The sequence below is a fragment of the Camellia sinensis genome, chromosome 5, assembly GCF_055761805.1.
Source record: "Camellia sinensis isolate YWXY chromosome 5, ASM5576180v1, whole genome shotgun sequence".
Classification (NCBI taxonomy): domain Eukaryota; kingdom Viridiplantae; phylum Streptophyta; class Magnoliopsida; order Ericales; family Theaceae; genus Camellia; species Camellia sinensis.
The window spans coordinates 46,761,685-46,776,775 of NC_138965.1; positions in this window are offsets into that span (position 1 = coordinate 46,761,685).

A 15,091-nucleotide genomic window follows, 5' to 3' on the forward strand; every position below is an offset into this window, starting at 1 on the left:
TGCATCAGGATTTGGTTGTACCCAGAGAAGGCATCCATGAAGCTGAGCATTTGATGACCGGCCGTGGCGTCGACCAACAGATCTATGCGAGGAAGGGGGTAGCTGTCTTTGGGGCAAGCTCGGTTCAGGTCAGAGTAATCGACACAGAGTCACCATTTGCCATTGTGTTTGCGGACGAGGACCGCGTTGGATAACCATCTAGGGTAGTCCACATTTTTGATGAATTGGGCCTCGAGGAGCTTGTCAACTTCTGCGGCTATAAGAGTGTTGCGCTCCGGATGGAAAATGCGTTGCTTCTGGCGGTGGGGTCGAAAGTGGGGTTCGATGCTGAGGCGATGGGTTATGAAGGAGGGGTCAATGCCTGGCATGTCTGAATGGGTCCAGGCGAATACATCTCTATGCTCGGTCAGGAGAGCGGTAAGGTCGGCCTTGGCTTGGGAAGGTAGTTGGCTGCCGATTTTGGCAGTTTTGATTGGGTTGGTAGGATCAATGTTAACTTCAACAAGTTCCTCCACAGGTTCTCCTCTGACCAGCTTGTCCTCGTCTCGGACATCAAGCCCTTCGATGATCATGGTCTCTTTCAGCTTGACTTCTTTGAGGGAGGCGACATAACACTCCCTGGCCACGGTCTGTTCTCCTTTGACAGTTCCGACGCCGAGATCGGTAGGAAATTTGATGGCAAGGTGATAGGTGGATGTGATGGCTTGGAAGGCGTTTAGGGCTGTGCGGCCAACGATGATGTTGTAAACAGAGGGGCAGTCGAGCACAAGGGAGGTGAGCAACTTAGTGGTCTGCCTCGGGTGTTCGCCAATGGTTATAGGTAGATCGATGGAGCCGATGGAGGTCACACGATCGCCGGTGAAACCGACCAGAGGGGTTTGGAGAGGAGACAAGCTTTCTTCCCCAATCTTGAGCTGGCGGAAGCAATTGAGGAAGATGATGTCTGAAGAGCTGCCGTTGTCTATGAGAACTCGTCTGACCTTGTAGTTGGAGAGGATGGCGGAAATGACAAGGGGGTCATCATGTGGGTAACGGACTCCTGCACAGTCGGTGTCCGTGAAGGTGATGGGTTCGATCCACTGTTTTGACTGTTTGGAAGGTCGGTCCACCGTCGCCACTGCTTTGTCTGAGCCCTGCCTTATTTTTTTGAGCTCTGCTTTCTGAGCCGAGCGGGATGGTCCCCCGCAAGCAAGGCCGCCCGAAATGACTCTGATTTCTCCGACTGGTGGAGGGGGATTGCCTGGAGGTCGAGGCTGTGGCGGTGGGCGATCATGGCCTTGGTTAGGTGGGGCTTGGTTCTGGGGTGGTGTATGCCGGCGATTGTTCCTGGGAAGGTCGGTTCTTTGCCTCTGCTGAGGGCGGGTGTCTGTGAATCGGCTGAGACGGCCCTGACGTATGAAGGTCTCGATCTAATCTTTGAGGTTAATACACTCGTCGGTGGTATGGCCATGGTCTTGGTGGAAACGACAGTATTTGGACTGATCTTTCCAATTGGAAGGGTTTTGTGAAGGTAGGGGCCACTTGAGGGGGTAGTCCCGCTGGATCTGATTGAGGACGTGTTCCATGGGAGAGTTGAGTGGTGTGTACTGCTCGAACGGACCGGGCGGTCGACTCGGAGCCGACCGGTCGGCTCGGTGGGGTCAGTCATTATAGTGGGGTGTTTGGCCATTATACTGGGCGGTCCTAGGTTTTGAGTCTTTCCTCTTGTCTCTGGGGGTCAGATTTTTAGTGATTGGCTCTTGCCGAGTGGCCAGGGAATCTTCAGCATTCATGTACTTCTGGGCTTGGATAGTAGGGCTGCCATGGTGGTTGGAGGGTTTTTGGAGAGGAAGAAAAGAAAATCGGACGACCGTAGGCCGGCCATGAAAGCCGTAAGGATGACCTTGTCGTCGTTCTCCGCTACTTGAAGGGCTTCAGTGTTGAAGCGGGTGACGAAGCTGCGGAGCGACTCCCCCTCGGTCTGACGAATGTTAAGGAGTTGGGTGGCTGGGCGCCTCTGACGCTGGGCTCTGATAAAGTGGCTCAGGAAAGAGTCACTGAGGTGTTAAAAGGTGGAGACGGAGTCCGCCGGTAACTGGCTAAACCACAACCAAGCTGATCCCTTCAGTGTCACGGGGAAAGCTCGGCACATGATCTCGTCAGGGAAAGCATGGAGGATCATGAGGGTACGGTAGGTTTCCAGATGGTCGACTGGGTCCGTCGTGCCATCGAAAGAGTCAATGGTGGGCATTTTGAACTTGGCAGGCAATGGTTTGTCCCAGATGGAGGCAACAAAGGGCGAGTTGGCGGTGACTGAGGGCTTGTGCTGAATGTTCTGCATGACCCCTTGTAGTTGGAGCTTCATAGCTCGGAGTTCAGCGTCCCAGAGGGGAATGTTGTCGCAATTGTTGGTCAATGGAGGCTGGACGCTGCTGGCTTCCCCCTCAGGGGCTAGTGCCACGACTGACGGGTGTGGGGGTGGAGGTGGTATGAATATCGGGGCATTACAGTTAAAGTAGTCAACATAAACTATACTATTAATTCAAGAACATATATTAGCTTGAAACATGTGTAATGTTTGTGGTTATTATTGAATAAATTTATGTCCTCCTTTTTTTTTTTTTTTTTTTTCAGTTTGGTTGAGGAAAATCTTGTTCCAAGAGAAATTAGACTAATTGTTTGGTGATGAAAATTTCGGCACAGAAATTGTTGGTGTTATTCCTTTAGATATGATTACATATTCCCTTCTTAAACTTTAATTTCTTCCAAACAGAACTCTTAAAACGAGTATATGTGTAGCTGATTTGATAATTGATGTTCATAGTATATGGTGTACCTAAAAGTAATTGTGGTGTATTATTTTGAGTAAATATGCTATATTTAAAGCCCTCTGTTTCCTCAGTTTCATTTTAATTGAAAAAATAAATAGTTGTTTATGTTGTTGAAAAAAATTATTTATGGATTTTGAGGAAAAATAATAGCTTTAAGTATCAGATAATTTAAGCAGGCCATGTAGTTATGAATAATTCAATGGCTTTGTATTTTTCCTTTGGAGTTTTGATTAGTACATAATCCTTGAAACATGACAACCCAACACCTTAGTCATCATATGCCTTTTTATTATTGTAGTCATCATTTTCCTTTGCAATCTTGAGCTGTGTTTTGTTCGCTTGAGCGGTCTGTTCTGTAGGATTGATCTTCTGGGAGTTTGGTTTCTTTACTTGAGCCTAGTTTTGCTCGCCCGAGCGAGATCTTGTGTCTGACGTTTGAGCGATATTTTGTTCGCTCGAGCGGTCTATTTGTATAAAGCTGCGAGAAAAGATTTTTTTTTTTTACTTTTCTGAATTCTCTCTTTCTTTATAAAGTAGCTGAACCCATTTTCTATCATCTCTCTCTAAATTCACTCTGATCCGATCTACTACAATCCGTGAATTTCTCCACCCTAGTACTTTGAAATTCAAGGTAGAGCTCAAGGAGAGTAACATTTTAATCTAGAAAGTTTGGGTTTTCGTCTCTGTCAATTTTGGGTTTTGTTCCTCTTTTCTTTTGCTGTTGAGGTAGTGATTTCTTTAATGTTTTGCATGTTACTTAGCATCATTATGTGCAATTTGATTAGAGTAGCACTTTGATGGATTGGGGATTTGGATTCATGTTGTGTTTTGTTATCTCAAGAAAGGGTTTTCATAAGGTTTTCTTAAAACTTCTTTTGAGTATTCAAAATGATGAATTGTGTTGGTAATTGATGAGTTAGTTTTGAAAAGAATGAGAAACCCCAAACCTTTTTACCAAAACACTTCATTTGTGTTCAGGGTGCAGGAATGAGAACTATGTTGTAGTTTGGTTATGGAAATCATGGTTTGAACCATATGGAAATAAATGGTATTTCTTTTGAGGAAATGTTGCGATAAATCTATATTTGTTGCGAAAATGGTTGGTTATACTCTTGTTTGTTATATTGTCCATTTTGGAATATATTGAATAGAGATATCTGTTTTGGTTATTGGTGGAAGATAGCATTGCTTGTTGTATTGCATGTGAACTAGGTTAACGGAAACTGATGCATTCAAATTGAACATTGGTTTTATACTTATGAATTGAAAAGCATTGTTTTGAGGAAAAAAAGGATGAATACCTTGGTGAATCTAATTAGGAAGTGCGGTTGTGGTTATTTATGTTGGTCATTGTGTCCTTGGTGAAAGTCTAGAAACCCACGCGGTCAGATGCCAATCCTTTCAGTTAGTACCAGTAAAATGGCTTTTGGTAGTGCTTGTATAGCCTACTTGTAGACACGTACCTAGAAATTTCCAGTGTGTGTATTTACTGTATTGTATCCTGTTTTGAGACAACGATTTTATCAATTGTGAATTGAACTTGGCATAACATAGTTTAAAAAGGGAAAACGCATGCTTTTGTGATGGCATTTCATATGCATCTACCATATGGTATTGTTAAGAATCACACAGATCATTAAATCTATCTTTACTGGGTTTTAGCTCACCCTATATGGAAACCAACTTTCAAGTATTGAGGATATGCCTTCACCAAGGGGATAACCTGGGAGGACAGTGGAGCTAGACGCTCATTTTTGTTTTGTAGATTTGTTTTGTATAAGCCTAGGCTTTACCTGTTTTGGGCTTCGACCCACTTCTGTTGTAACCAAGCGAACCATTAGGGTATCGCATTGTATTTATTTCCTTTTGAATATATATATATATATATCTGTCATATGCTATAGAGTCATAATTTAGGATTGATGAATGTATTAACGTATGTGACGTTTTTTGTAATATTTTAAGGAAATGCATGAATGAATGATAGTTCTGGAAATGTGTTCGATATTAAACAATTGAGATTAGTAAGCTTTCGCATGCATGTTCGAGAGTTATAATGCATATCGAATATCGTTATTTTCAGGGCGTTATAGTTCCAAATGGCTATCTTTTAAAAAATGATGAAGTAAATTAGTGGGATTGATTCGCTTGATCAAGTAAGAGTTGATTTTTTTAGTTAACACAATCAATTATCAAGTTTTTTCCTTCATTAGGGTAGCTCAATTGGTGGTATTATTGACTTGATTAGGTGTTTTATTGATTTTCAAACTGAAATGTGCAGAGTTTTGTTTCTTATGCACTTGTGTTGTCCACTACACATCATCCAGTACATATTCATGCATATACTGTTATTCAGTTTAGTGTATCTATTGAAAAATCTATAATGATTCCTTAATTTTCTCACATTCAATCTTCTACTTTCTGCTTCTGTGTTGTGTTTTGCTCACATTTTGAAGACCATCTAAATTAATAATCATATGTAGTTTCATTGCTTTACTTTTTGCTTTTATTAAGTAGTGATGAATTATGTGAGGGCATATTTTTGTGAATGACAACACGTGGCCAAGGTAGCATCGAAGTGCCAGCCGAGGTGCCATGTGTCCTAGTCATGGCGCCGAGGTGATCTCGTCTAGACCGAGGTTATCTACGAAGATACCAGAATCCGAGATGAATGGATAAGGGTCAAGAGTCCTAGAATGGGGGAGGACCTCAGTCTGGATAAGGATAAAGCTCTTAGGGAGTTTATCTTTATCTACTTGAGAGTCCAGGATGAGCATTGAGCCAGAGTCCATTGAAACTAGGCTTCTACAGGGATCAGGTTAGTGCTGGCTATAAAAGTAAGGCACCCTCATGGGTCTAAGGTACGCTTTTGGTATTCTGGCTAGTGAGTTAAGACTGTTTGCTATCTTTGAGAGATAATTGAGTACTAACTTGATTGTCAGAGTGCCCCCGGGTGGACGAACCACCGCTGGAGTCTTATCTTTCTGTGACAGGTTGTTTGGGCACAATCTATTCTGCTGGTGTTCACCACCTAAGTACCTGTTTGGCAGTAAGGTCAGAAATCAACACCCACAATTTGGTGCAGTCTGTGGGAAAGAAAGGGGAATAGATGGCCAACGACGGACAAAAAGAGAAGATTGGGGACGACATCCCTACTGAAAGTGGTAAACACATTGACCCTAACATAGAGGAGGACAACTGCAACGAAGAACCTCGAGATAAGAATCACGGAGAGAAAGACGTCGGCCAGGAGAGAGACGTACCAAAGAAGGCAGACCGAGGCGAGTATTATAACGAGAACGACCTCCAGGTATGGAAAGATAGATGCCTGCGGAGGGATAGCGAGATGAAGGGAATGACGAACAAATTGGCAAACCTATAATCGGTCGTTAATTTCATGATGCAGAACAACGTCATACAGCCACCGTTTCCGTTACAAGACACGCTAATTCCAATGGCCAAGAACGATGCCCAGAAAGGGGGACAGAAAACAGTTCCTACAGTTTCTCAGCATGATAGGACAAAAGAACATTCTCACCAGCCTTCATGGGAGGTCGGGCGACGAGAATCGATGAAAGGAGAGTCTCAAAAGACACATCGTGCCAAAGAAGCCTACACCAAAGAACATCGACATGTTCATGAGAAGGAGCTTTGTTTCGACACGACTAATGGAGGGAGGTCCAAGAGGACTCATAACGACACCGGGAGTAGCACACCAAAAAGGCTGAAATCCTTTGACAGCCGAGTTTCTGGACGGACCAAGGAGGATTTGAGGATTACCTCCAGAAAAAGCGACAAGATGCTGAGGTAACCTCCCTTTTCAAGCCGAGAACGACGTTTTTGATAGAATTGGACAAATTCGAGGCCCCAAAAAGGTTACTCATGCCGAGATTCCAGATATACAATGGTAAGTCTGATCCTAACTTTCACGTCGGCTTGTACCTGAACTCAATGGCATTGTACACCAGGAACGAGTCGCTGCTGTGTAAGGTGTTCCACTCGTCCTTTGGGGAAATCGCATCAAACTGGTTTCACAAGTTGCCGAAAGGAACTGTGAAGAGTTGGGAATGCCTGGCCGAGACGTTCGTGGCCAGGTTTGTGAGAAACAAACTATAGCCGTTGAGGGTGGACTCCCTGATGGCTCTGAGAATTGGCGAGGATGAAAGCCTTAGGGCTTAGGTCAAAAGGTATTATGAGGTGTTCAACCGAATACCAAGGTGCAACCAAGAGGTGGCGGTCATGTCTTTTAAGAACAGCCTGAACGATAACTGTCTACTTCAAAAATCACTAGCAAAGACACTTCCAAAGAGTATGGAGGAACTTATGGCCAGGATAGAGAAGTATGCGAGAGCCGAGGAAGACACGCCAAGGACAAATGCGTCGAAACAAGAAAAGAGAAACGGCTCACCGTAGTGAGGCCGAGTTAATATTAGACGTAATAGGTAAGAGACAGGACTGAGGGCTGTACAGGCAGTTACTACCGTATTCCGAATTTTGGTTTACAAAGTGCTGGAGAGGATTAGGATCCAACCGTATTACAGAGCACTAGAAAAGGTTCCTAGCTAATTTATGAGAAGAAGCCTTGGCAAGCATTGTGCTTACCACAATGAAAACGGGCATCTAACTCAGGGGTGCAGAGCCCTAAAGGCACATTTGGAAGATCTGGTAAGACAAGGTCACTTAAGGGACCTGGTAGATGAAGCCAGAACAAGGGAAGAACAGGCAAGGCTGCCCCAGGCAGCAACAACACCGCCTCCACCAACACCACAGCTGCAAGCAGACGAACCTTGAGTGATCAATGTGATCCACTCAAAGGTTAACGAGAATGATATGCGGGGAGAGACTTAGAAGGTAAAACACCTACAACATATGTATTAGGCCCAGCAAAAGAGGCCTAGGACAGACGTGTACTAGGGACCCATGGTGTCTTTTACTAAAGCCGACCTGGACATGGTACAACATCCACACAACGATCCTTTGGTGATATCCCTCAAGATTGGAGAATGCCAAATAAGGCGCATTCTGATTGACAAAGGCAGCTCTTGTGACATCATGTACGTCAGATGTTACAAGGAGCTCGGCTTTCACCAAGATGACCTTGAGCTGTCCAGTAGCCCAATGGTCGGGTTCAATAGAACGCCGACATGGCCCTTGGGGGCAATAAATTGGGAGGTGCAGGCAGGCACCAGGAAGGTGAGTACAGAGTTTACAGTGATTGACACCCCCTCCCCTTATAATATTATCCTGGGAAGGCCATGGTTGCACACAATGAGGGTTGTTCCCTCCACACTGCACCAACTGTTGCGGTTCCAGACAGAGCATGGAGTTAAGGAGGTCAAAGGGGATCAGGTGCAGGCAAAGAATTGCTCCATGGTAGCAATAAAATCCACCTGTAGCGTGCGAGAAGCAGAATCAGCAGAAATTGAGGAGGAGGACATGGAGGTCCTAGATGATGTTGGCAATGAACCAGCCGACAAAAGCGAGGAAGCCCTAAAAAGATCCTGGTCCAACAAGGGGATGAAGAGCGCTTCTTCCTTCTTGGCTTAGGCTTGGTTGAGGAAGAGGAAAATGAGTTTGAGGCGTTCTTACGAGCAAACATTGAGGTGTTTGCCTGGACACCATACGAGATGCCTGGCATTGACCCTAAGGTCATTTGCCATAGACTGAATGTAGACAGGTCGGCTAAACCTGTTATCCAACGAGCTAGAAGGCCGACCTTGATGCATGTTGAGGCAATAGAAGAGGAGGTGGATAAATTGCTGGAGGCCAGAGCCATTCGAGAGGTAAACTACCTAACATGGTTATCAAACACATGTTGTTGTGAAGAAGACGAATGTGAAGTGGAGGGTCTGCATGGACTTCACTAGCTTGAATAAGGCTTGTCCCAAAGACAGTTTCCCATTCCCCAAGATTGACCAATTGGTGGATGCCACATCAGGGCATGGAAGGATGAGCTTCCTAGACGCTTACAGGGGGTACCATCAGATAGCCATGTACCCCTCCGATGAGGAGAATACTGCATTTATCACCTCAAAAAGATTGTATTGCTACAGAGTGATGCCTTTCGGGTTAAAAAATGCAGGAGCAACTTACTAGAGATTGGTGACTAAGATGTTCAGACATCTAATAGGCAAAACAGTGGAGGTATACATTGATGACATGGTCGTGAAAACCAAAGAGCCTGGGAATCATATGGTCGACCTGAAAGCAGTTTTTGATATCCTGAGGACATTTCAGCTTCGACTCAATGCGTCGAAGAGCGCATTTGGAGTTGGGTCAGGAAAGTTCTTGGGATACTTGGTTACCAAAAGGGGCATTGAGTGAGCCCAAATCAAATCAAGGCCATCCTGGACTTAAAGAGCCCAACATCGACAAAACAAGTACAGATGTTGACTGGAAGGGCTGCAGCCCTGAATAGGTTCATAAGAAGAAGTTCTGACAAATGCAAGCCTTTTTTTAGTTTAGTGAAGAAGGTTGTAGATTTCTTATGGACAGAAGAGTGCGAAGTCACCCTAGCTGACCTGAAAAAATACTTGACCACAGCTTTAGTTATCTCAAATCCAGTACCTGGAGAGGAACTGTTCATGTACTTGGCGGTTTCGGAGCATGCAGTAAGTGCAGTAATAATCAAAGAAGAGAAGAGAGAACAAATGGCAGTATACTACGTGAGTAAAACCCTAATAGAAAAATTGGCTTATAGAGAAAAAGTAAGAAAAGACAGACATGTTGCTAGACGATAGAAATGTTGATACATCTCCATGAGCATGGACAAAGGCTATAGTGTTTTTGGTGATATGAATTGCTTTTGGTGCTTCTGGTGCTTAATTGTATTGAACTTTGAACTTTCTGCAACTGGGGACTTCAAATTGAACGTTCCACTCTTCATTCCTTCCTCAACTTTTTCTCTCTATAGGAGAGGGTTCAAGAAAGGAGTTGGAAAATTCGAAGATCTTCGAAGATCCTTGAAGAACAACTTCGAATTCTCTAGAATATGGTGAGAGGCTTAGATTCTTCAATAATCTCAACTTAGGAACACAAAAACAAAGGAGATGATGGAGATAAGAGATTGGGTGAAGAAGAAGGCAAAATGGCTAGAGAGAGAATAATGGCAAGGCTCTCCCATGGATCTCCCACTTTCACTCTCAAGGTTGATCATGGAGAAGGGAAATTAGTTCTTTCCCAAGAGTTAAAAATCTCCAAAATCCATCCCTTGTAAAGCTATGGGTGGGTGCTATTTATAGACACCTCATGATGTAGGATAGAGCCCATGTGCAAAGCACATAGAGAATATTCTCTCTAACCACCTTGTCCGATGAGGTGACCTCTCCGAGGATGAGACCTCTCTGAGGATGAGGAAAACCCCGAAGAGGAGATCAACCACTCGGCGAACCTTTCTTCTTAGCCACACCTAACCAATAATCCCTAATCATCCCAAAGGGTCAGGGGTAGTCCCAGAGGACGTCCTGCCGCATAAGGGTCAGGGGTAGTTCAAGAGAACGCCCTGCCGCAAATATTGCCGAGTCTCAAGGACCCCCTAGATCGTGCCACCTCGACCCGGGTATAGGCTAGTTTAACCGAAGATTGAATTTATCTCCACTCACCGTCCTCAGGATCGGGTCCTTTGTTCGGACTCCATTACGCCCATGGTTCTGGTACGTAGATCCCGGAAAGCTCCGAGCCCGCAAGTGTTCTGGGACTCATTAACGGAGTGACTTCTAGATTGCGTTTGAATCCGTTCGAAGCCAAGTGCTTCGGACCTCTAGGTTCGTGGATCCGAACCCTTTCGAGTCCGAGTGCCTCGGATCTCTAGGCTTGCTCAATACCTTTTCGAATCCGGGCTCGAGTAAGTCTCTAAGTTCGTGGATCCGAACCCTTTCGAGTCCGAGTGCCTCGGATCTCTAGGCTTGCTCAATACCCTTTCAAGTCCGGGTCCGAGTAAGTCTCTAAGTTCGTGGATCCGAACCCTTTCGAGACTTAGAGCGATTCAGCCAGTTTGATGGCAATAAATCTGGGCCCACCGATTCTTGGACTTGCAATAAATTCGGGCCCACTAATCTTGGGCTATTGGGCCTAAATAATTTAGTGGGCTCAAATTAGCCCCTCTTACATTCGCCCCTTGCATGTATGAGAAATTGTAATTTTCTCGGACATGTATAGTTTCACCTTGTCTACCATGCTCCACATTACGTCTTCAGGAATATTTGGTCTTGACAGAGTATATAGATAAAGCTGAGGGCTCACCGTAATTTACAGATAAAATCGACAAGTAATATTAAAAAAAAATAAAAAATAATAAAAAAATAAATAACTTCTCTTCTTTTTTTTTTCTTCTTTTTTTTGACTATTTTTTTTTTTTTTTTACAAGCTTTTTCTTTTAATATCTAAAAAAAAAAAAAATGCCTCCACTCCAGGACAAAAAAAAAATTCACTTATCATCATCATCTTTATTTTTGAATGTATAAGGCCCACTTTTTTATAGTCAACTTTGACCTTACCGTCACTCAATGTACGCAAATTCAAATTTGTAGATTCTCCAGGAGGCATATTTGATGTCACATTATATATATAAATATATATATAGAGAGAGAGAGAGAGAGTATATTAGTTTGAGAGGCCATAAACCAAGCAAGCTTCTTTTTTTTTCATTCTATAAGATTCCGGCCGAGTTTGGGATGACTAAATAAGTGTACTTTTTGACTTTTTTTGTATTATGTGTAGAAAAAATAGAGAGAAGATGTTGATTAATGTGACCTAAAAAAGATAAAAAGATGAAATAAGTGCACTTTTTTTTGTTAGCCAAACTTAGCCTCAATAACCCTTCAGCTTTTTGTAAATTCACTCTAGGTGCTATTTTTTTCACATACCCAAAACATGTTCTCTCTCTAGCAACGTGAACCCATTTTATGGCAGCCAAACAAATCTTAGCAAACCGTTATAAAGAGAGAGAAAAAAAAAAGTTATTTGAGAGGCTACCCCAAACCGCACCTTTCCTTTTCTGGTTAGGCAACCCAACGGATCCATCCACATATAGATATATGTAGATATATAAATAGTACATTCTGAGAATATTCTAGCATCACGCCTCCTCTTTTTTTCTATTTAAGAAAGAGGCCAAAAGCCCTAATGCATAGCTTCTTATTATTTTATTTTTTGTTGTGCAGCTGTTGCGGCGCTCTCCCTCTCTAAACTGAGAGACCAGACACAGAATGGCATCTTCTTCAACAAAGTTCTGCTTCTGCAATCCCGGAGGACCATTGTCGTGCTCTCCTTCTTCAACAACACAGAGGCCAACCCAGCTTCCTTCTCCTCCAATGAAGCTCTGCAGCCGCTTGCTCGCAGCCCGTTGCTGCAACTCCAGGCGCCGGCTCTGTCGGCGTTACCGAAGACTCACGCCACCTTGCTCACAGCTTCGACTAACGTTGGTTTCTCGACAACTTCGGCTACCACCGGTTCATGCCAACACCTACTGTAACTCGAGGCACCGGCGCCATCGTCGTTACCGACCCAACCTACCGCTGGCCTCTCTCTGCTGATTTGCTTCCGGCCTCGACGGTCCAAGGCTGACCACACATATCGCCCCACTCAACGCGATGTGTGGTCACCGTTCAGCTTGTTGAAGCGTGACAACTCGACAGCGCGCACTCGCTCACGGCAGTGAGTACACTGCGCTGCTGACCTGCTCCAGCCGCTGCTGACCTGCGGTTCGGCTCGCACCTGCCCTGCGCGCGTGACCACCGGCTCGTTTTGCCACCAACCTGTTCCGGCTGCTGCTGTGTTGCGTCCCAGACCACTTTTGCATGCGTCTTTCGGTTTGCATCACTTCCTTACTTTTGCTATTCTGATGAAATTCATACTCTAATGAACTTTGAATTTGAGAACTTCGGTGGAAATTTGATTTGGATCTTGAAGCCTACAATCTTTGTCTTGAAACAACCCGTGCTCCTTGTTGAATCTTTGTTTGTGCAAACTCTAATTTGTATAGGAGACATGCCTTTGAAATCCATGCATGAAGCTTTGACATCTAAACCTCCATTGATGAGTTTGATTGAGGAAATCACCCATTTGATTATGAACATTTCTATTTGAAACAGCTAGTGCGTTGTTATATATATATATATATATATAAAATAGAGAATAAGACCATGTATTATTGTTTTGTTGATCTTGTGGGTGCTTGAGAAATTCATAGTTGATGCCAAAATTTTGTGTGACCGTTGTAGCTTTACGTCGACTTGAGAGAAACCGGCCTGGAGAGACAAAACCTTGATTGTTGCATTTTCATGAACTTGCTCGAAGGAGTAAAATTATTGTAACATAAGTTGCTCATTACTATTGTTGATGTTACCCCATTCTGATAATGCTTGAATCTGGATATGAAATTAACATTACACATCTCATTTGTCGGCTTTGCTATTTCAGGCAAATAAATTCTTGATTGAAATCCACGACCTCGGGGCCTTTAGAACCCGCACTAATGAGAGCAAGGGTTGTTCCTCGGAAGTCCAAACAGAAGCAAGACTGTCCCTCGAGAGTTCGAAAGTAGCACACACCCTACTTTGGCAAGAAAAATTCCTCTGGAAGACAATCGAGTCTACCAAGCTTGCACCAACAGAAGTAAAGATTGTCTCTCAGAAGTCTGAGCAGAAGCAGGGCTGTCCCTCAGAAGTTCGAGCGGAAACAAGGCTGTCCCTCAGAAGTCCGAGCAGAAACAAGGCTGTCCCTCAGAAGTTCGAGCGGAAACAAGGCTGTCCCTCGGAAGTCCGAGTGGATGCGCACTTCTACTTTGGCGGCTAATAGAAGCAAAGGCTATCCCTCGGGAGTTAAAGTAAGAGTCCACTCTACTTTGAAAAGAAAGATCCTCGGAGCTCGTATTGATGAAATCAAGGGCTGTTCTTCGGACCCGTACTAATAAGAGCAAGAGTTGTCCCTTGGAAGGCTCTCCCTCAGAAGTCCGAGCAGAAACAAGGTTGTCTCTCAGAAGTCCGAGTGGATGCGCATTTCTACTTCGACAGCTAATGGAAGCAAAGGCTATCCCTCAAAGCTCACACTGACGGAAACGAGATCTGTTCTTCGAAAGCCAGAGTGGGAGCACACACTCTACTTTAACAAGAGAGATCCTAGAAGCTTGCACTGATAGAAGTAAGTGTCGTTCTTCAGAAGTCCGAGTGGGAACACACATTCTACTTCAACAAGAAAGACCCTCGAAGCTTGCATTGATGGAAGTAAGGGTTGTTCTTCAGAAGTCTGAGTGGGAGCACACACTCTACTTCAGCAAGAATGACCCTCAAAGCTTGCATTGATGGAAACCATGGCTACTCTTCGGAGGTCCGAGTGGAAGTACACTTCTACTGTGTTAAGAAAACTCCCTTTAGGTTGGTAACTGAGTCTACTATTCCTTTTTCTTCTTTGAGGGGCAACGAAAATTGAAAACTGTTTCAAGCAACATAACACAATGAAGATATACAATGTAAAGAAAATAACTTCTAATGGAGATACATAATATGGATGAAATAAATTTCTTCATAACATAAGAAAGATAGAACTTCATGGACAATGCAGTAAATGCAAACTGTAAATGTCATAGATAGACTTTTTCTGTGGAATGTTGACATTTGCCCCTAGAGTTGCGAGGTCATTTGGAAAGCTTTCACCAGTTGCTCGGGTTGTGTCCATCATGCACCATCATAGCCATGTCTTCTGAGATATCCTAGGGCTCTTGTTCTTTGAACTCTAGTTCATCTGCTTCGACTTTCTTTCTAAAGATCTTCTTAAGTGTCCGGCACTTTTCTGTAGGATGCCCTAGTGATCGGTGGAAAACACAATAATTAGGGCCCTCACGGTCTTTCTTCGGCAAAAGCTCTTCGATACGAGGCAACTTCAGTTCTCCGTCTGCCACCCATTCTTTAACTAAGGCCTTCACCTCCTCGACACTACATGGAAAAGGAGTGTCATCTACATAGTTTTTCCTCTTCTGACCTCTGAATTCCTCCCCCCGCGACTTTCGTGTAGAAGACGCAGAAGCCGCAGTGACAGAAGGTCCTCGGGATGACTTAAAGTTGGCTTTATAACTAGTCTCGAACCCGATCTCCTGAGATTGAGGTATGCTGATGTTTCGAGATGCTTCAATTAGTGCCGAGAAAGTGGGTAGCTTGTGATTAACAAGAAGCATCTTGTACCCGTTCAATGCCCCTTCAACACAGATTTGGACCAAGTAACTTTCTTCCACAGCCTCATGACAATCCACGGCTTTGTCTTGGAACCTTTTGACGTAGTCAAGGATG